Genomic DNA, 21,204 nt, shown 5'->3' with positions numbered 1-21,204 from the left:
GCAGCAAACAGCGGTTTGTTTTTCACCCAACAACGATAACCGCCTCACAAAACTCTATGTTGTAGCATTAATAAACTAAACAATTTAACAAAATTGCAAGTCAAAATACCAATACCACAGGACAATTCTTTTTTTTAAAGCAATATTTTTAGTGGCCCGAGCGGGCAAGTGGAAAGTACGTTATGCTGGCCCGGGGTGTCTAAATAGTGCTTCCGGGCCAGCGGGCCATTTATAATGTCGAGCCCTGAAATGTTGTATTCCCGTCTCTTGTCAAAAACGACATCAATATTTACACATTCAAGCTACCACAGGCAGCAGTGCATCCTATTAGCACTGTGAAGTAAATATCAGTGCCCCCGTCATGCTCAGTTTAGACACAGACAAGATTGGAATATGCAGCACCAATTATAAACCTGCATGTATATCCAACCCATCACCGCTGAAACTGCCTGAAGCCCTGTCTCAATGCCTCTCTTTTCTGAAGGTTACACCGTGTCCAAGTCGACACGCTGAAGCCGCCATTAACACAGCTCCCTGTAAAAACATGGAGCCATCCTGCACATTTCCATCATTAGCCGTACCTCCTCTGTGCCTCCCTGCCCCCACTCTTCAACAAAAATCAATAGCATCTGCTGCCGCACAGCTAAGCCTGCTTCACTGCTGATGGGGACAAACAGTGGGTGAGCTAAATTGATTAAGCATCCAGCTATTTTTAAAGATGATGATTTCCAAGTTTGTCATCATTGATGAAACAGTAAAATACGAGCCTTGACTTCTTTCATGTCCTGATGGTTCATATAAATGAACAAAGAAATCATCTGCTATAATAATGTGATAAAATAAACATGAACATGTTATCCATGCCTACCACAGCTTTTGAGATAATGATGAAAGGGCTTCGACACACTGTGTCTGTGCAGAGATCATTTTGTCACATACCTACAGTAGCTTGTGGGTAATTAAACTGTGACACAGAATGCTGCTAAGCTAACAAACACTGCATAAGAGAGCTAATTGCTTGTCTTGGTATATTTGCAGTAATTATTAACCCCACCCATCTCCATAGCCACCCATGCACTTTTGAAATGTTAGCCTCTTTAAGTATTATCATAACTCACATGACAGCAAACAGTTAATCAGGAAAGGGCTTCACTTCCTTCACCCTGGGCTCCCTTCCCCCAGCTGCCTCAGTTTATTTGCACTGCATCTGTTTAAAGTGTGTCTTTGCCTGAACAACAGAGGGTTGCACTGGGGGAGGAAGTGTTTGTTCATCCACATTTATCTTCAAATAACTACTATAGATTTCCTTGAATTGTTGTAGGTTGCCTTAATGTTAATGACGGAATATATATATATATATTAATGCTGTCAAAATTATCGCGTTAACGGCGGTAATTACATTTTTTGAATTAATTGCATTAAAATATCCCTTTCATGCATAGAGGTCACTACAGTGGACAGCTATTCAAAAGGTGTTTTCTTGTATATGCATTGTTTTTTTGTTGCATAGTTGCACAATCAGCCACTACATAGGACCCTATTGCATCATCCCATACTCTGCTACTCAGTGCCAAGTCAGTGTAAGTGCATGATACATGTCTCTAAACCAAGATGGACAACAGAAAGCCACATGGACCAAGTCACCCATCTATATCCTGCCAATCCTTTTATGGAAAGCGTCCCCTGCAGGTATAAAAAAGGTGGTGACATCAAGTAACAACTAAGGAATCATATAATTCATAAATTATCAAAGTATTGATGTTATGTTTGCAGGAAATCATGGTTAATCACCTGTCCACTACAGTGGACGTCATGCATCACTGGCTATATTTCAACTACAATTCATACTGGTACTGCTGCTGTTGTTCCCAGGGCCGTCCCTCAGGCAGATCATGCAGACTGTGTGGGGCCTCACCTTGTGGAGGGGGCCACACCTTGCGGAGGGGGGCCTCATCTGAGGCGCACCTATGTACTTATGTGGCGCAATTAGGGCGGCGCGGCACGGTTTCGCCGCTGCGAGGCTCCACTAGCACTCATCAAATAACTGTGCGTGGGGCCTCAAATTGGCCCCTGGCCCTGGTTATTCTTGAAAATACTTCATCTGCAATATCTATTTGGGCCGTAAATCAATATACTTATGTTATTATAATGTATTTTTAAGTTTGCACATCTTTATTTATCATTTTTTCAAAATGTACATCTCTTCAGTTCAAACCCTGAACGCATACCTGAGTGGACATATACAAATCTATTTGAAAAAACTAGATTAAAAAAAAAAAAGTTCAAATCTTGTTTTTCATGCACCAAGAGCAATAATAACACTTGGTTAAAAAATCCTTACTGAGGCTTTCATAATTCATGCATGAAAGGGTTACCGCATTTAACACATGTGCAGAATGACCCGCCCCATACATCCCACCAGTGGCAGCGCCAGGGTATGGCTGGGGTAGGCTACACCCATACCAAGAAATGGCTTAGCCCCACCATGAAAAATGATGTTAAAGTAAGCAAAATAAGGTCCGCCCAACTCGCGCCGAGAATTGCACAGACAGCAGTTAGTAAGATTGATTTCAGTAGCCACTTGTCTGGAAATACCGAAGACCAGAAACGGTTTTGAAAAACTTTTGTCACGTAGTGATCGTCTTCTCAATAGAACATCTTTGATAATGTCTTCTGGCCAATCAGAATCAAGATAACGGCGTGGTGTTGTTGCAGGAAGTCCCGACGGAGAATACTTTTGCTGTAGTACAGGTAACACATAACTGGTAGCCTACGCAGGTTATGTGCGTAATCTGAAATGCGTACCGTTACTTGCAGAGGTGGGACCAAGTCATTGTTTTGCAAGTCCGAGTCAAGTCTCAAGTCTTTGCGCTCAAGTCCAAGTCAAGTCTCAAGTCAGGATGGGCAAGTTCAAGTCCAAGTCCTAAACTTTGACAAAACGAGTCTTAAACAAGTCATTATGTGCTTTTCACCAAATGTAATGACATCGATCAACAGAATAATACTTAATTATCAAACTGCTCTTTATTAGTCACATTAATAATTTAATAATCCATTTTCTCTCTGCTGGTAAAGTAACGTGTGTTTTTCTAATTTAAGAGGGATCAGTAAGGTAAGGCTACCGTGACGGTTTGATTCAGAAGGAGTTTAATTGATAAGATCCCTGATGTTGAGGTAACCAGAATGTTTATTTCCACTGTGTACAACATGTTGTAAGGGACCCATAGTCTATCTTTATGCAAGGGATAATGTGCAGCGAGGTGGTCTCTATGGGGAAGAGAACACCTGCATCTAGATCCCTCTGCAGGTGGTACTTTAACTATGTTTTGATGCTAACACTTTTCTACTTTTACTTGTAACATTTTGAATGCAGGACTTTTTATTGTAGTGTTCCTGCAGGTTTCGCCAACTCAAATTTAAGACTTTTTAAGACCACTTTGAATAGAATTTAAGACCTATTTCACGGCAATAAAGTATGAAGGAAAATTGATATGAAAGAAGAAATACGTCCCATAATCACTTACAAAGTAAATGTATTCATGTTCAACATAAGAACAGTGACTGAACATAACAGCATAACAGTACAGAACTGTGTTAGCGTGTTAGACAAAAAGTGTGTATGTGTGTGTGTCTGTGTGTTAGGGCCGGCTGTGCAATTAATCATATTTTAATCGCAATTACGATTTTGGCCTGCCACAATTACGAAAACAACATAATCGAAAAAAACGATTATTTTGCTTTGCTAGGTTGTGACAGTGCACTACAACATATTTGATCTAATTAATTTTTTAGTAATGTATCATTTATTTAATTGATTTTTGTATTGGTTTTTCAGTTGAATTATATGTTCAGGGTAATCAGCAGTTAAAAAGATACTGTTCAAATTATTATTTGTTTTAAAGTTCAATAAATGGATGTTTTCAAAGTCAATGAATAATCGTATTTAATAATCATGATATTAATTATTGACCAACATAATCTTGATTATTGCCATAATCGAGCTGTGTGTGTGTGTGTGTGTGTGTGTGTGTGTGTGTGTGTGTGTGTGTGTGTGTGTGTGTGTGTGTGTGTGTGTGTGTGTGTGTGTGTGTGTGTGTGTGTGTGTGTGTGTGTGTGTGTGTGTGTGTGTGTGTGTGTGTGTGTGTGTGTGTGTGTGTGTGTGTGTGTGTGTGTGTGTGTGTGTGTGTGTGTGTGTGTGTGTGTGTGTGTGTGTGTGTGTGTGTGTGTGTGTGTGTGTGTGTGTGTGTGTCAAGAACTATATTCAGAGCTCTGCTGCCTTGGCTACACTATTTCATCGTTGCTGTTGTATGATTGGTGTTTAGCTACGGTATTTAGCGTCTACAGCACCTCCGCTTTTAGGGTTGACGTAGACCCAAACTTCGCCCGGAGGTCCCCCGATGTTGTTGCGGGAGCTGCTGCACTAGCTAACGCTACATTAGCTGCTGCTGCACTAGCTAACGCTACATTAGCAAAACAAACGCTAATTTATTTTGCAAAAGGTGCAGCGGGCTTCAAACACGTTCCCTCCACTGGTTTCAACCAAGCACTAAATTAGATGTTTTCCAACCAAATACGGTTGAACTTACACTTCCCCATATTTATTTGTAAGTAGATTCGAAGATAGGCTACATGAGCTGAAGCTTGGTTGCTAGGTTACTAGCTGGGTGTTCTCCAATAAGGTTCCATGTTGATTTAATTCAATACAAATTGTTGGGGGGAACTGAAAGGCACTGGTTACTTTGCAGCCCGGACATTTCCCCCAAAACACATTTAGACGCTATCGCAACACAGAAGTACCTTTCAAATCCGATACTTTTCAAGACCTTCTAAATCATATTTAAGACCTTTTTAAGGCCTTAAATTCAGATTAACAAATTTAAGACTTTTTAAGACTTGTTAAGACCCCGCGGGAACCCTGATTGTAACTTTTTTTTTAATTGTCTAAACTTCTCCCACCTCTGACAATAAATCCTGAGTGGTTACCAAAAAAAAACCCTGCTCTGAAGGTTATTTTCATTTTACAAATCCTGCACTCAGCTTTGATTTCTCCAATATCATTGAAAAGCAGCCAGATGGTGCTTCTTTTTTCGGTTTTCGCTCATTTCTTGACTTTTTCCGACGCGCTTGCATTTAAATCCGGCTCTGTGCAGCTGGCCTGTACCACTACACATGCTGTGCCCCCCACCCTTCTTTCACATAATGGTATGATCCTTGTGTGTCCTCGCATATGATTGGCCGCATGGTGGCCCAGCTAAATAAAGACCCGCCCCTGCCTGCAAGGATTCTCAGCAAGAGTAGGAGCGGCTGCCGGCTGAAGATTCTGCTCTCCCCGACGGGAGTCTGCTCTTCTAGCGGTAGCTCGCGATCGGCGTGTTGGAGACCTCTGAATTAAAGTATCAAGTCACCTCAAGTCAGAAGGCTCAAGTCCAAGTCAAGTCCCGAGTCATTGGTGTTCAAGTCGAGTCGCAAGTGTTTTGTGATGTTGTCAAGTCGAGTCTCAAGTCATCAAATTTGTGACTCGAGTCTGACTCGAGTCCAAGTCATGTGACTTGAGTCCACACCTCTGGTTACTTGTGTCACAAAGCGTCACAAAGCGCATTTGCGTACCGACGTACTTGTGAAGCTTTTCCAGAAGGCGGTTAGATCACCGGACGACAGAGTCGGTCTCCGTGTGCACAGACAGGGCTGCTGTTAACGTCGGTCTGTACAACGGAATTGTGCCAAAACTACGCCAACCGGCTGCGGAGGGAGACTCCCCCCTTCACTGGAGAACTGCGCTAAAACAGCTGATCACGTTCACACTCTGTGGTCACGAAGTACTCCCCCGTTGATAGAAATCAACACGTAATGAATTAAGACTCCACGGTTTGATGATTGATAGGTGCTCTCTTTGATTTTGACACACAGAATTTTTTTCCAATAAACATGTTAAATGGATATATCCGCCTTCTTTCATTTATCTTTCCATTCCCACAACAATATACATAAAGAAATGGCATATTTTGGACATAGTTCAAATGGTGATTAATCATGATTTTTAAGCTGTGATTAATCTGATTAAACATTTTAATCGTTTGACAGCCCTAATATATATATATACAAGCTTCTTTGTCAGGGATGCATACCTTATTCCTGCACACTCATGCGTGGGTACATTTATTTTTGAATTAATTCATCTGTGGGCCTGCGCGCATGAGAATAACACAGCTCAATTTCCATTTTTATGAACAATCCAGTTACCTCTGTCAGGGAGACTGATGGAGAGAGGTCTGCTGGATCAATGTCATTGTGCCTCTGGCATGCCAAGGAGCTTGTCCACAGTTACTGCTTCTTTTACATCCCCTCCCCCTCCCCAACACACTCAGACACACATACAATGTAACGTACATACACTTTGTCACACATATCATTTCTCACATATTCACATTTTCCCTCACAATTCACACCCATCAGTAGCCTGGATATTTTCTGACATTTGACAGGCCCATCAGCCTTTTTCCTGCTCTCACTCCACAGACATATTTTGCCTGAAGAGACCCACACATAACCTTGAGCTAAATTAACCTTGAGCTTAATGAGCTACTTAACCAGACCCAAGAGGTTCCTCGGATATTTGCTGGTCATAATGTTAGCCATGGGCGCTCAAGCATCTAAGCAAGAACCTGAAAAGGAGAACAAACGTGCTGAAGAAAAGCACTAAAACATTTGTTAGTAAGAATCATAGAGGTAAGAATCGGCTACTTTTAAAGCCCCAGCTGTTATTATTTTGGTCAGAACTGCTTCTCTCTCCCACACAGAAAGACACACACACACACACACTATTTGGTGCATGCTTTCATCCGAAGTAGTAAGAATGATGTGCAGTGGGGGTGGAAGCAGTAACCCTGGCGGTGTTTGTACTCTCTCTCCCCTTTGAGATGCACAGCACCACATGGAGCAAACAGATAGATAAATCCTTTAGCTGTGTACGATTAATCAGAAATGATGGTGGCTATTAGACAATGTCAGGCAAATGAAATGTGTTCCCCAGTTTCTTGTTGATGTCAGTGTAAGAACACAACAAGCCAAATTAAACCCCCCTCTGGGCTTTTATGATAAACAGCATGAAGATAGTCTGGCAAACTGTAACGTCTTTGCATTTGACTGTCAAAAAGAAGAATTCATCCCATCAAGTGCTTGTCTAAGACATGTGAGGCAGAGGTTTTTATTCTACTCCCCCACTGAGGATCCTTATATTTGAAAGATGTGAAGCATACGGCAAAGACTTCATGCAAGCTTTGTGCGGTTGTCAGATAATCCATATTATATATATGATATGGATTATGAAAGGACCCTGGCCTACAGAAACAAGCTCGTATTGAAATACACATATATATAGATTGAGCCTAGGTACTGTACATTTTCAGTATCATTGTTTACTAAATTATGTAGTAGGGTGCATTAACATATTTGTTATTTCCATGAGAGTGCCACACAATCAATAATTGCAGTGTGCTTGAGTTGCTCTCTTTGTTTGTTACTGCTGTTCTCTGTTGCTGAGTTAGTCGTATAAATCACAGTCGGAGAAGAAAATGGAAGATCCAAGTTTCAACAGATGACAAATTAGTTTAGAAAAATCATGACTACTCTGGTTTCTGACAGCTATCTTAGCTTAGCATAAAGACTGGCAGGTAAATTCTGCAAGTCTTTCACCTTCCAAAGTTAACAAAATCTGCCTGCTAGCACCCCAAAGGCATTTGCTTTAGTACAAAGACATACGGAGTGAAAATGGCAATTTGTATATTTACAGACGGTTGCGTGCTTGCACTGTTTGTCTTTGGGCGAAATATTAGTCGAGACATCACAAAATAACTGTCATTTCAATGATATGTCCACAATAACCAATAACATTTTAAATAGTGATCTTTAAAGGTGCCGGTTGAGATTTTGTTAACTTGCTTTTGTCCTAGCTATATTTTTACAAACATGTGATTGGTGTCGATCTTCACTTGAAACTATTCTGAAGAGAGAAGATGGCAAAAAGCAAAAAAAAAAATTATCTGAATATCAAGACTCTGGTGACTTAATTAGTGTATTCTGTTTCAACAAATGTAGCTTATTCAACATTTGAATAATCATCTTGTTTGTTTTTAGTTTCAAGTAAAGAAACATCCCCAGTGCATATTGTTGCAAATGCATTCGTAGATTAGTTTTAAGGTGTCATATTCACACCGAATATTCAAAAGTTACAATAGAGAATTGCCTTAAGTGAAATGTGTTTTGCCAATTGTTTCCACATGTTTCTAAAAGCAAAAATGTTGTTGGGCTAAATGAGTTTGAGTGGATTTACCTCCTGCCAGTGGAACAGAGTCTGGGTTTCAGATGGCTCGGTGCCCAGTGTTTGAGGAGCAAATATGCATGTAGCTGTTCGTACCAAAAGCAATGTTATACAGTATTAATGAATCAAACTAATACATGGTCTTAAGTACACATTTTGATAGTCTGTGCATATGCAGCATATACACATGAAATGAATAGTTATGTTATTGTGAGCCAACTGGTAAACAACAAGCACTACTGTACTGTACATCACTATGCAGGAACAAAGCAATGCACAAAGCTTCTCATCTCCTGACCTTAAGTCTAGTGTGTGTGTGTGTGTGTGTGTGTGTGTGTGTGTGTGTGTGTGTGTGTGTGTGTGTGTGTGTGTGTGTGTGTGTGTGTGTGTGTGTGTGTGTGTGTGTGTGTGTGTGTGTGTGTGTGTGTGTGTGTGTGTGTGTGTGTGTGTGTGTGTGTGTGTGTGTGTGTGTGTGTGTGTGTGTGTGTGGTGCCTGCAGGGGTGTCAGCGGAGGTTTAAGATATTCAGCTTGCTGTCAGCACCGACACATTTCTCCCTCTGCACCGCTGCACAGATATGCAAATCCAGCATCCTCAGAATGCAGAGCACCAGATCAGCTTCAATTTATTCCATTCTGCTCTCTCTCTCTCCCTTTCTGCACTCACCCTCCCTCTCTGTTCTTCACTGTCTCTCTCCCACACTGTCTCTCTCCCCCTCTCTGCTGCCTCCATTCTGCCTTTGGTTTTCTGTTTGGTGTGAGCTGCTCTGTGCATGGCATATGCCCCCAATGAGGAATTGTATAGAGGTGAGAGGATTTCTACCAAGTGTGGGTTTAGTGCAAAGAAGCGCTTCAGACTTTCAATCTAGTACAAGGTACAAGAGGTGCGACATTGCCTGAATGTATGCGCGTTTCAACACATATACTCTCCCATGTGTGTGTGTTTTATTCCTGGCGTTGTTGAGGATTGTTTGTATTGTACACACGCAACAATGCGCCTCTCCCTTTCCTCTTGTTAATTACCAGCAATAGAGGTCTACATTGCTAGTGGTAAAACACAATTAGTCAGTTGCCAAGCTGCTCTCAAAAAGGCTATCTCACCAACACACAGTGTCATCAGTAATCTAGTCTCAGCATAATCTAAATGCCAATGTCTATCCTCTGTGATCCATCCCCAGCCCACACTACATTTACATTCTAATTAGATGTGGCCGTGGCGGCTTTATAAGGACCCTTTTTAATAACAAGGCCGTATTCACCTTTTCAGAGTCCCATCGCGGCTGTAAAAAAGTGGGCTACGCTTTATATTTTGTCCCTTTGACATTGTGGCTGCTGAGGATTTAAGTAGCTTTTTAAAGCCCTCGGCACCCGGGTGTGTGTAGCCTGACAAGAGGTTTGCTTGTCTCTAGAGGATGAATTTTAAATGCAATTGTAAGAAATTGAGATGTAGTGTCAAGACTATACACATCACGCCCAATGTGTCCGTAATACAGCATAAAGGATGTGTAATTGTAGTCCTAGTAGGATTGTTTTCAACATTTATTTGAATAAAGGAATTAGTTTTCCTGGGATCAGTGGTGCTAAACAATGACTTCTGATAATGTCTTTTATTTGTAATTAGAGCTGCAACCACTTATTATTTTTCATTAACACTTTACGTACTGATTATTTTCTGGATAACTGACAAATTATTCCATTAAAAAAAAAATGAGTTCGGAAGTTAATGTTTTTTTCAGTATATTTGTTTTGTCTGACAAACTGTTTGCATAAGAATGTATGTTATTCAGCCTTAAAAAATAAGTAATCCAAACAATTTCAGATAGCCCTGAACCGTTAACCCAGTTGGCTTTGATTAGCCGGTCCACATTTGATTCTGTAGGATCAAACTGGTTTTCTAGGTATTATTACCACCTATTTTTCTAATAAGTTATACGAAAAACTCTCCTTGTCCTATTTGCTTAGATGTGTCAGATATTTAAACAGCATGAAGGCAACATGTTGTTCCATCAAGAATATATTAGAGAAGTTGAGGTCCATCCATCCATCTTCTCCCGCTTATCCGTGGTCGTGTCGCGGGGGTAGCAGTTCCAGCAGAGAGCCCCAAACTTTCCTTTCCCTGGCCACATCAACCAGCTCTGACTGGGGGATCCCAAGGCGCTCCCAGGCCAGCGAAGAGATATAATCCCTCCACCTGGTCCTAGGTCTACCCCTTGGTCTGGAATACCTCCCTAGGGAGGCGCCCAGGTGGCATCCTAACTAGGTGCCCGAACCACCTCAACTGGCTCCTTTCGACGCGAAGGAGGAGCGGTTCAACTCCGAGTCCCTCCCGGATGACTGAACTTCTCACCTTATCCCTAAGGGAGACACCAGCCACCCAGCGGAGAAAACCCATCTCGAACGCTTGTATCCGTGATCTCGTTCTTTCGGTCATGACCCATCCTTCATGACCATAGGTGAGGGTAGGAACAAAAATGGCCCGGAAGACAGAGAGCTTTGCCTTCTGGCTCAGCTCCCTTTTCGTCACAACGGTGCGGTAAAGTGACTGCAGTACCGCTCCCGCTGCTCCGATTCTCCGGCCCATCTCACGCTCCATTGTTCCCTCACTCGAGAACAAGACCCCGAGATACTTGAACTCCTTCACTTGGGGTAAGGACTCATTCCCTACTTGGAGTGGACAGTCCATCGGTTTCCTGCTGAGAACCATGGCCTCAGATTTGGAGGTGCTGATCCTCATCCCAGCCGCTTCACACTCGTTTGCGAACCGATCCAGTGAGTGCTGAAGGCCGCAGACCGATGAAGCCATTAGAACCACATCATCTGCAAAAAGCAGTGGTAATTGGCACACACCCTCTGATCCCCCTTTTTGAAAAGGGGAACCACCACCCCGGTCTGCCACTCCTTCGGTACTGTTTCCTACTTCCACGCAACGTTGATGAGACGTGTCAACCATGACAGTCCCTCAACACCCAGAGCCTTGAGCATTTCTGGGCGGATCTCATCCACCCCCGGGGCTTTGCCACTGTGGAGTTGTTTGACGACCTCAGTGACCTCCCCCCGGGAGATTGGTGTTGATCCCCCGTCATACTCCAGCTCTGCCTCTAACATAGAGGGCGGAGTTGTCGGGTTCAGGAGTTCCTCAAAGTGTTCCTTCCAACGCCCTAACACTCCATCAGTTGAGGTCAACAACGTCCCATTCTTACTGTACACAGCTTGGATGGTCCCCTGCTTTCCCCTCCTGAGGTGTCGGACAGTTTTCCAGAACAACTTTGGTGCCGCCCGAAAGTCCTTTTCCATGTCTTCTCCGAACTTCTCCCACACCCGCTGCTTTGTCTCGGCCACGGCTGAGGCTGCTGCCCTTCGGGCCTGTCGGTACCTTGCAACTGCCTCAGGAGTCCCCCGGGATAACAAATCCCTGAAGGCCTCCTTCTTCAGTCGGACGGCTTCCCTGACCACCGGTGTCCACCAGGAGGTTCGAGGGTTACCGCCCCTTGAGGCACCTAAGACCTTGAGACCACAGCTCCCCGCCGCGGCTTCGGCAATAGAGGCTTTGAACACCGACCACTCTGGTTCAATGTCCCCAACCTCCACAGGAATGCCCAAAAAACTCAGCCGGAGGTGTGAGTTGAAGGCCTCCTGAACTTGGGCCTCCTCCAGACGTTCCCAGTTCACCCGAACTACATGTTTGGGCTTACCAGGTCTATCCAGAGACTTCCCCCACCACTCGACCCAACTCACCACCAGATGGTGATCAGTTGACAACTCCGCCCCTCTCTTTACCCGAGTGTCCAAAACATACGGCCTCAGGTCCGATGATACGATAACGAAATCGATCATGGACCTTTTGCCTAGGGTGCTCTGGTACCACGTACACTTATGAGCATCCTTATGTTCGAACATGGTGTTTGTTATGGCCAATCCATGACTAGCACAGAAGTCCAGTAACAAACCACCACTCCGGTTCAGATCAGGGGGGCCGTTCCTCCCAATCCCGCCCCTCCAAGTGTCTCCATCATTGCCCACATGTGCGTTGAAGTCTCCCAGCAAGATTAAAGAGTCCCCTTCAGGAGCCCCATACAGGACTCTTTCCAGGGTCTCCAAGAAGGCTGTATACTCTGAACTGCTGTTTGGTGCATAAGCACACACACCAGTCAGAGTTTTCCCCCCCATAACCCGCAGGCGTAGGGAGGCGACCCTCTCGTCCACTGGGGTAAACTCCAACAATGAAGCACCCAACCGGGGACTTGTGAGTATCCCCACACCCGCCCGGCGCCTCACACCTTGAGCAACTCCGGAGAAGAATAGAGTCCAACCCCTATCCAGAAGTAAGGTTCCAGAGCTGACGCTGTGCGTAGAGGTGAGTCCGACCAGATCCAACTGGTAATGCTCCACCTCCCGCACAAGCTCCGGCTCCTTCCCCCCCAGAGAGGTGACGTTCCACGTCCCCAAAGCCAGCTTCTGTCGCCCGGGTCTGGTCCGTCGAGACCCTCTGCTTTCACTGCCACCCTTCTGGCAGCGCACCCGACCCCATCACTGTTTCCCGTAGGTGGTGGGCCCGCGGGACGGAGAAGCGGAGGTGTTGCCCACGTTGTCTTTTTGGTAGTGCTGTAGCGACGCATCGACTTCAAAATATCGTCGACGACATATTTCCGCGTCGACGCGTCGCCACCATAGACTGTATGACTCCACACACACGTGGGTCACCCAAAGCAACAAGCAGTTCGCAATCGCACTTCTAACACAATGGAGACTGAAACGGCTACCAACTCCTCCTCACAGGATTGCGCACGAAGCCCTCAAACGAAAACATCTCGCCCCAGGTCTTCAAAAGCATGGGAATATTTTAAAGTTAGTCCAAAACGCAAAGATATTTATATCTCACTGAGACTGCTGCTGGACCGGAAGCAGCAGCTAGCTGTGGTGGCAACCATTAGCAGCTAGCATTTGCTCTCCGATTTAAAATGGAATTATGGATTATAAATTCAATAATTTTTTTATACATAGACGTTAAAAACCTATGGATTAACCGATTCAGCCGCGTTTTTTCTCATTTGAATGCCATTGAACACGTATTTTGATCAGATTGACAGCTACGGCGGTGAGACGATCTCCCTAGAAGCTCTGTGAAGGTACGTGTTGTGATGACTGTATTTGCTTCCCCTGTCGCGAGTCCGGATCACTCAGTGATGATACTATGTACCTACATAATCTGTGGAGTCTCAGCTTTAATCGGATATCTTCTATGTGCAGCTACGATAAGTAATAAGGGTACTTTTATCTTGAGATCTGTGCCAATGTCCGTTAGCATTTTTCGCTCAGGGGTCATTTAGATGCTTCTTATGAGACTTGTGTTTTGTTTTGGTAAACATGGTTTGTATCGTCAGTTAGCTGAGATTATTTCCGTTAATCTGGTATAACACATTAATAGGTTCTTAAATATTAAGATCCCGAGACACAGTATCGTGAAAAAAAAATGTTTTACATTACGTTTTTTTTACATTACGTTTTTTATGAATTGAACAACAGAAAAATAATCGTTCGATTAGTCGACTAATCGATCAAATAATCGCCCGATTAATCGTTTTCAAAATAATCGTTTCCCCCCAGCACTACTTTTTGGGCTGTGCCCGGCCGGGCTCCTTGGCAAGCCCGACGAGTCCTCCTTCTGGGCCTGGCTCCAGAAGGGGACCCCGGGCTTCCTCCGGGCCGGGTATCCTCACTTCCTGGTTTTCCTTTCATGAGGTCTTTTCCAACCAATCTTAGTCTGGCCCCTTGCCTGAGACCAATTTGCCATGGGAGACCCTACCAGGAACACAAGGTTCCAGACAACACAGCCCCCAGGTTCATCAGGGCACACAAACCTCTCTACCACGGTAAGGTGCTGGTTCTTCAGAGAGGAAGCTGAGGTGACAGGAATAATGCATTTTTGGGTGACGACCCTTATTTTCATTCTTCTGAATGCTGCCTTGAGTGTGGTGCGAAATCTGATTGGGATAATAGAGTTTCTCATCACCAATTTGCTAACTGACATTAGTAGAGAAGATTACAGAGAAGAGAAGATTGTTAGTTTTTCTCTAAAAGTGTGTCATTAAACATCCTAATTAGATATTTAACTTGTTTGTTCTTTTGTGCTTTAGATTAAAAAAATAAATCCTGCAGATTAAAAAAAAAAATGCATGGTTTGTAACGGCCCTATGAAAATACATGTTTGTATTTGTCACCACGATGGTTAAAGTTTCACTGCTCCAGAAAACATTGCTACACAATATCTTCACATACACAATAGTCATTTGCTGCTATGTTGATGCTCTGAATTTAGAAATTAGCATCTTTAATACAGTAGTTTATTGTTAAAATAAGGTTTAATTGACGATTGTGTCTTAATTAAAGAAATATTTATTTGCACTTGACACCTTAGCTTTGGAACAATTTACTTTAGGCATGTTTCTGTACAAAAACGGAAAATAAAAATTGCTTTTTGAGAGTCTATGGCTTATTCTGTGTGGTCTAATAAACTTTGAGCCCCCATGGATAATACATTATGGGAGTATTGTGACTTTCAATGTATTATGACCCCTGGTCACTTGCAAAGACTTCGTGTTTTAGCATATCATAAATTATTGGTTAAATTCTGTTCAGGTTTAACCAGTCCAATGAAAGCAAATGTACCAAAGATAAATGGATAACATCTATTTAAAACCAAAATATAGCTACTTTGACACTCTTCTTTAGAAATGTTGCTTCCTGCGATCAGAATGCTTTTAACTCTACTGTGCCGTAAGCTTTGTCTGCAGTTCACTGACACTGCACTAACTGTGTTCTTTAGTGGAGCTTAAAGCTGGAGTAGTGGATTCAAGAACAGTATGTACTTGGATGTAGTAAGTGAATTAGAAATTGAATTTGTTAATGCAGAGTCTTTACATTCTCTTGGATCTTAGTCAAGACAAAGGAAACATTAATGCTCAGACACGGTTATGTGGGGAAATGCTAAATATATATCCATAACACCCTGAGAGTTCCCTACAATGTATTCATACATAAAACAAGAAGTGACACAGTGCATGGAATTGATTTTATTTTCATCTGTAGCGTTCATGTGGCCTACAGCTGACATCCCTGCTTTTCCTGTTAGGTGAAGAATGAATATCAGAACCCTGTGGCCATGACAATAAAATCTAGTTGAAGGGAAATCCTAAGTAAATTGCCCTGAAATCTCGCCAAAAACCTGTATAATTACAAATGTGTTGCAATATGTGAAGTAGTTCCTTAACAACACTGCTGAGCTCCAGTACTCTCAATAACTGTTCTGCAGCAGCAGCATAGGAGCGTCGAAAGGAAGTGATTGATTAGCTGTGAAGCTCTGGTCCTATTTTCGAGAATCGCTCCTGGCTGCAGGGGAACATCAGCACAGGCAACTCCCAGTAACTGATGGACCTTCATGCTCTGTCATTACAGGTTTCCCACTAATTGCGCTTGTAAATCCTGAGCCAGTGATTCTTTTAAACTGGCGAAGTTTAACTAACGGCACTCTTCAAAAGAAAGGATAAAGCATCAATGGTGCTATGAAGGAGTAGGACATGTAACACATGGCTTCCAGAAGGAAAGTCCAGCTGCTCTCTCGTTTGTGTGCAACAAGAACTGGTTGTGAGCAGAACAAATCTCTGAATCTCCTCTTATGCTTCATTATATGTTCAAACTAATTAGTCATTTGATGTACCTTGCCAAGACTGACTTAAATTAAAAACAAATAACATCATCGTTAGTAATCTGCTGTTGTAACAAATGTTAAGATTTGGTTATGCAACATTTTCAAACTTAAACTTTTTTGAAATGCAGATGTCTGTACACTTTACAGGTTAAAATATTAACATTCAATTACACTTTTAAACAGCCAACGTTGTGTCCATAAATTGCAAATATAGGATAATGTAAGGGTTAAACCTCAGAGGGAACTGCATAGAACAAGGATCAGTTTTATGGCTTGTTTCTTTCCTTTTGCAAGAAAAACGTCTATGATCATTAGAAAAATACCTTATTCAAATGGCCACAGAGGTGCAAACATTTGGATAATGCATTTTTTTCTGCTTTAATATCCTGTTTCAAGGGAGCTTAGGGCAGAAACTGCTGTGAAGTATTTTAAAGCACTCATGAACAAAAGAAAAAACTGTCAGCTCCGGAAACGTTTATTCCGTATTTCCAGATGACTGAAAAGATGCAATAAACGTTCTCTCTGCACATACCAGGATCTGATTGCCTGTTGACAGACAATGACTTGAAAAGGTTTTAGTCGTGTCCAACATTGTTTGGCTGACAGACTTCAAACTGTTCACACGTAAGCTGAGCTCTCCTTTGTTTTTCAGCTGTACAGGAAATCAAGCTTTAGGACGGTTGTTTATCATGTATGTTTGCAGTGTGAATGTTTTGTAAGAGGCGAAGAAAAGGCAATTGCTTTGGCCAAGTGACTCCAGATGGGAGCCATGACACCATGTCTGAGAGGAGAAGCTTTAAGTTTGTGTTTTGGCCTGTAAATATCAAGTGACTCTAATTAGACATTATGTTTAAGGAAGGAAGTTTTAAAACTGTAACAATGTCAACAGAAGGGTAAGTAATGATCATCGACCAAGCCCTCAAACGTTTTAGAACCACAGACCCATTTACTGTAGGCTGATGTTTATTTTTACACCAGCATAGCCTCCAGCACGTAATCAATACGTATACTGTGTGACACCATTGTCTAGCTCTCGGTCAAACTTCGATGGATTACCGCCAACAGGCTTCTTTCCCATTAAATAATAACAATCGTTGTATTGTTCAGCTCTGTGTTGCATGGACTCATCCATTATACTAAACATGTTGCTCAGGCTCTTCTTCTCTCTGCAGCAACTTATGTTTGATGTTGGCTCCTGTTTACTGAGGCATTTGGACAGCAACCAGAACATCTAAACTAAAGTATTAGTTTATTCCCTGATCTGGAAGCTCTTAACACTGAAGTTGTTAAGGATATACCACTCAGATTTTAACTGCTTGTCAAGGTGTTCGAGGCCTCTAACTATAAGTTTCACTCTGTAACCTGCAAGTCCAAAATAAATGTGTCAAACATAAAGTGGGGTTCCGACAGTCTGAATTGAGGGAAATACTGTTTTAGTCAGCTGGAGGTTGCCTTCGTCACTCAATTTTGTAACTCTCTGAATGTGACAATCTGACAGACAAGCTCACTTTCTGCAGCAGCCAGCCAAGTGCGTGTTGGAAAAGAAAATTGGCACGGCTCCTAACTGATTTTTTTTTCTTCTTCTCTGAATTCCTCACATTATTACTTGTTCCTATGTGCTGGTAGTGATTGAGTCGTGCGCTCAGCCAAAAGGCGAATGAAGTAAGACTGAAATAAGTATCGAATTCCAAACAAAAGGTCCAGCCTTAGACTGTGACCTAATTTAAGACCCTGGTGGCCTGGAGGAAGAAGCTACAGTTGGGTCGATTCCGGTTTAGCCAGTCCACTTTGGTGTCTTATCGTCTCAGTTTAATTTAATGTAAATTGTCTGAACCGGCGGAAGGTGATATGCCACGTTATAGCGAGATCCTTGCAGATTCTGGTGTAAATATAATTTTCTTTTTGAGTAGAGCACTGCCTATTGTGTATCCAACCCCCTTTGTAGGGCCTTTCAGTCCTGTTTGGTGCTGTTTCTGTACCAGGCAGTTGTTCTCCCTGTCAGTCTTGTATTTATTCAAGCGTCTGAGGTAAAGCAGTCTTGTCCTTGCTTTCAACCGAATCACTATCAGCGCTCAGTCTCTCCAAAGAGGATCCGTTGATATTAACAGTGACGCACTTCCTTCAATGCTTCTTTCCTAAGTCTACTCTCAGCTCCTTAGTCTTGCTGACATTTAGAAATAGATTGTTATACTGACACCAGCAGTTCAGGCTTTTAGGAAATAGCCTCTACTTTGACACAGGATGAGTAACAGTTATTGGAAAATACATGAACAACGATCTGTATCAGCTAACCTCCACTATATAACATTTATATTCTTATGAATTCTTACCTTGAACAACATCTGGATTCTCGCATAATCATGCAATAATAAGATCCCTCGAAAATCCATCTTGTCTGGGTCTAAGTAATGCTTTTGGTTCTGACCGAGCAGCATCCAGTGAGGAGCTGAGGATGGGTTTATGCAGCAAAGAATGTCTGATGCTGCTGCAGACTTAAAGGTCCCATGTCATGCTTTTCCGGTTATTACCCGTCCCCTTGTGTGTTATGTAGCTTTTTATGTAAACGGTCTGCAAAGTCACAAAGGCAGGAGCTCCAACAAGCCGTTTAGGACAGAGAGTGAATACACATACTATACAGAGATGCTGTATGAGAAACCAATGTGAGTTTGGAAAATTGAACAATGTAAATCTATTCTAGACCTCAACAATGGAATTATGATCAGTAGAAATGGCCATGACATGGGACCTTTAAGCCGTCATAGAAAGATGTTTCATCTAATCACCTTCCAAGTCATTTTTCATATATGCCTGCCCTTTTTCTAAACCGTTGTCAATGACAGCTTCTCAGATGGCTCTGTGTAAGAAACCATCTGGCTCATATGCTAATGCTAATAGGGAGACTTAAAGTGTTGCTTATAAACTGAACAATGTTTTTTTGTAAATCTGTTAAAATGTAAATCCTCATGCTGTTGTGTGGGCGGAATATAATAAAGCACTTAAAATCACAGAGTATAAGCATTTCTCAAATTGTAAATTGCTGTTAATTATCAAACATTGACTTAATTCAAAACCACAAGCTCATTTTAACTGTTATTCTTAAAACCTATGAAACAAAGCTGAAAAAGAGCATAATGCTATTGAAAAAGACGACTAATGGCCTTATAACGATCTGTTTTATAGTCTGCATTGGATCTCTTTGGGAGGACTAATATAAATCAGCTATCATCATTTCCTCACTGCTCCACTTCCGCCCACCAACCAGCACCACCTTTGCTGTCCCCGACTTGTCAGACACTGGTTCTCTAGCGAGTTGTGACGAACTGTCATGTGCGTGACTAAACCGGCTCAACACTGTGCTGTGGGTTGGAGAAATCACTCATCCATTACAGCCCCTCAGTGTCTGTGAAAACAGCTTCAGGCAGGGAGGTTTGGACCAAGAGATGGAGAGAGACTGTTTTCTCTACAGTGGGGAGCATGGTTCATGCCTCTCCCTAACCCCTTGCAAACAGCATGCCAGCGCAAGTCTCAAACAGCACCTTCTCTATCCACTTGTAAATTCACCAGCTCAGAAGCACAGGAAGGGAATGTAAATTAGGTGTGACTAACAGCAAGATGGGAATCCAGGCAGTTTTCCCCCCACCTCTCTCGCTGTTCTCCCCTGGATACCGAGGGTTTTGTACACATCCACTTTCCTGCAGTGCTCCAGGCTGTCGGCTTGGTTTCACATACAGAATGACTTGGAGGTGTACTATCCTGAGGCTTGATAAGGAAAAGAAGATAGAAGGGCAGTGTTGCTGATCTGGAGTCAGAATGAAACCTTTTTAAAAAACCTATTAGATTCATCATGAACTGGGAGCCCTTTCACTTCATCTTCAAAACCATTGGACCAGTCATGCCTTCTGATATATGGGAGATACATCTGCCATGTGATGTATCCGAAGCATTGTAGCTGTATTGACCAACACTAGCTTTGTAGACATCGGTACAATAAAATATTTTATATGTTGAAAGATAAGGCTGCAGATTCAAACAAATCCCATGAAAAGACTAGAATGAACGATACATGTATCCTATTAACAGCAAGTACAGCCTGTGTATCCAAAGGCTTATGCAGACTAGGCCATAAAGCTCCATTGTTGAACCAAACTATTACAAAAATAGTGCCTCAAATTGTATACCTAACAATAAACTTTCCCACAGCACCTTGTGCACATAACACCCACCACTGCACCAATGTATTTTGATCCTCAGCAGAAAATAGCACCAATAGCATGCATAGCAAATCTACTAAAAACAGTGGTAACAAGCACATTATTGGTTGGATTGCTATGAAATTAAGTATACTGTAGACATTGGTTCATTACTTTGGTGATTTTCTCATTTTGCAAGACAAGGCAAGACAAGTAAACTATTGTACATTTTAACAACAAGGCGATTGCTTTGCAAAAAACTTTAAAAGCTCTGAGACAAAGTGCAGGTTTAATTGTTTTCTTATCCTTTAAAATAGCTCGACATCCACTAAAACGATTGGCACAAAATCTATTACAGACATGAATCCTTTTTTGGTGTATCCGACTGACATTTCCTCTAGCACCTGAAAAACTAAAGACATCCCATCAGCTTCTGCTGTCCTTTATGGATTATCAATTGTTAGCATGCTAACAAGCTAAATGTAGATGCGAGCCTGGTAAACATTCAACCTTAACATCAGAATCTTAGCATTTTCATTGTTAGCATGTCTGTATGCAAATCACCATACAACCTCTTGGAGAGGCTTGCATTGCCCTGGACTTATAGAGCTTTGTTTTAAAGTGAACCTCTACACTGTGGACCATTTTAATAAATGTGTTTGTTATGAATAATTGGGCTTGGGGCCGAGTATCATGGAGAGGGTATGGAAGTTGGAAAGTGTACACGGAAAAAACTGAAATGTTGACTTTAATTAAATGTATTAGGTCAACAGATTTCACATAACTGTATTAGGTTAGTGGAAAGCAATAATATTAAGTTCAAAGTTTAAATATTAGGTTCCACTTAATACTATTGCTTTCAACTAACCTTATCAAATTATGTGGAACCTGTTGACATAATGCATTTAATTAAAGTCAACGTTTCAGTTTTTTCAGTGTAGATAGACTATTTTGGTTAATTTGTGAGATTTATTGGCAAGAATTTGAGTAACAC

General features: G+C 42.2%; 1 protein-coding gene across 1 annotated transcript in view; it reads left to right on the top strand.

The window, feature by feature from the left end:
• trip4 (thyroid hormone receptor interactor 4) overlaps positions 1–21,204 on the top strand; it is a 98,002-nt gene that overhangs the window by 71,472 nt on the left and 5,326 nt on the right. The window lies entirely within an intron of this gene.

Source organism: Gymnodraco acuticeps, unplaced genomic scaffold (assembly GCF_902827175.1).
Source record: "Gymnodraco acuticeps unplaced genomic scaffold, fGymAcu1.1, whole genome shotgun sequence".
In the NCBI taxonomy this organism is placed as follows: domain Eukaryota; kingdom Metazoa; phylum Chordata; class Actinopteri; order Perciformes; family Bathydraconidae; genus Gymnodraco; species Gymnodraco acuticeps.
This window is presented reverse-complemented; position numbering and strand designations above follow the sequence as displayed.